Source organism: Desmodus rotundus, chromosome 3 (genome assembly GCF_022682495.2).
Source record: "Desmodus rotundus isolate HL8 chromosome 3, HLdesRot8A.1, whole genome shotgun sequence".
NCBI classification, from domain to species: Eukaryota; Metazoa; Chordata; class Mammalia; order Chiroptera; family Phyllostomidae; genus Desmodus; species Desmodus rotundus.
The window spans coordinates 76,492,246-76,494,331 of NC_071389.1; the positions used below are offsets into that span (position 1 = coordinate 76,492,246).

General features: G+C 38.6%; 1 pseudogene; it reads left to right on the forward strand.

Annotated features, from left to right (window-relative positions):
* Window positions 1-341: 341 nt before the first annotated feature.
* On the forward strand, window positions 342-428 carry LOC112309446 (small nucleolar RNA U3; annotated as a pseudogene).
* The last annotated feature ends 1,658 nt before the right edge of the window (window positions 429-2,086 follow it).

Genomic DNA, 2,086 nt, shown 5'->3' on the forward strand with positions numbered 1-2,086 from the left:
TACAGACACTGTCTTTGAGGAATCTATATGGTGTGTTTGGCAATTCAAGAATATTAAACTTGGACTTTAAAATATTGTACATAATGCCCTTTGATACCATTGGAAATCTTACACACACACACAAATACCCCCCACAAACACAGCCACCCAGACACTCACAAGGCCATGAGCCACATCGACCTGAAGGTGTGTTCTTCCGCGGAGTGGCAGGGTGGTCACTGGGTGTGATCCAGATGGGACCCCAGTCGTGGATGAGTCTGGTGAGGTGTGACGTTTTGCCAGATGTAATACTTACCTACAGGAGGAATGGAGTTCTTATCCTGTTATATAGGATATTAACTAAGACTATACTTTCAGGGATCATTTCTATAGTTTGTTACATAGGATATTAACTGCCTGAACTGAAATTAGTTAGCGAAGTGATAGGCATTGGTTGTACGAGTGCCAATATATTAAAAACTTTGCAGCCTTTTTTCTTTACGTTTTGAGAAGGAGAGTTGACCTCTTTTCTTTTTCTTTCTAATAATGAGTATTTTTTTCCAGATCTGGTTCTCCTACCTATAGTAATTTTAATTACTTGCCTTGGAAACCACTCCCAGAATACTACTCACCCCTTCAGTTACAGACTTCAATGTAAAAACAGTCTGGTGAGAGTCGCTTTGCAAATGATTTTCTTCAGTTGATATGAGGGCAGTCTTTTCTTGTTGTTCTATTTGTATGTTTTTACTCCCTACGGACAGATCACTGCTGAATTTTATGGTATGTATTTACAACAATCACTTCATTTCATAGACAAGTTCAGATACTGCCCTATGAGGTATGAGAGACTTCTCAGAACAACTTGGGGTCATTCAAGCACTTAGCAAGCATGCCTTCTTATTGACGATCCAATTAGAATTTATTCATTTCTGCAAATTTAGCGTGTCTACTGTATATGCCAGGCCCTGGGATAGGATTTAGGAATACAGAGATAAATGACCTAAATTTCATGCTCCTGGAGCTCGGTCACAATTTAGTGGGGGCGATGAAACCCACAAAAATTTGTAATGAAATTTGAAAATTGCTCCTTGTAGAGAATCGTACAACATGTAGTATTAAGTCTGGGGAATTTTTAAACTTACTTAAATCTTTAAATTGAGTTAGACTCTGGATAAATTTATCAAATGCATAAATATTATTTATGTATTCTGACCTAATAAATGGAAAAGTTGATGAACTAAAATGCATCTCTTACAACCAATGGCCTTCAGCAAAGCCAGTCTCTTGTGCCTTTATTGTCCCTGTACATTCTTTGTGCTTGAGTCACTAACATTGCGTTTAGGTCAGATGAGAATGTTCATCTGCCACGCTGTGATAACTAAGTAAAATGCTGATGGAGATCATTTGAGATCGTCTCTATGCTGTTGATTGCATGCTTGTGGCTCATAATCAGAATGATGAAGAGTAACTGTTAGACTGACTTGCCAAGGCTACATTTTGTGTCCCTGCGACTGTCAGCACTTCGGTCCTGCTGTTCTGCCTGAAGAACGCTTGTCTGGCACCTGTCGGATGGCTGAAGCACAGCTTACTGCTGAGTGTCATGGAAAACTTCGTTCTAGCATCCTTGTTTGCTGCTCCTGAAAAATAACCCCCAAAAGTAATATCTGATTATTGAGAGAAAGCAAGTGCTTATTTTTTGTGTTTGACAGACTCCTACACATTGCAGCCTTCCTCTAAAAATCCACAAGCACCTTGCCGTGATTATCTCTTTTCTCTTTGGTCGTGAAACCGAGCCAAACCTAGTTTTGAATTCTTGCTTTGTCACTTATTGGGTATGTGACCTTGGGTAGGTTACTTGTCTTGAACCTTGTTTTTGTCCTCTGTACAATGGGCTAATAGAACCTATGTTACAGACGTTTTATAAGGATCAGAGCTAATAAATAAAAACTTGGCACAAAATAGCCACTCATACGTGGTAGTAGTTAATATTAAGGAATTAAGTGCTTACTCAGGATGACAATATACAGTGACAAGACAAAATTTTCCAAAGTCTGTAGTTTAAAAATATATTGTAAGTGTGGAATATATAGTATCAGCACAGTTTTTC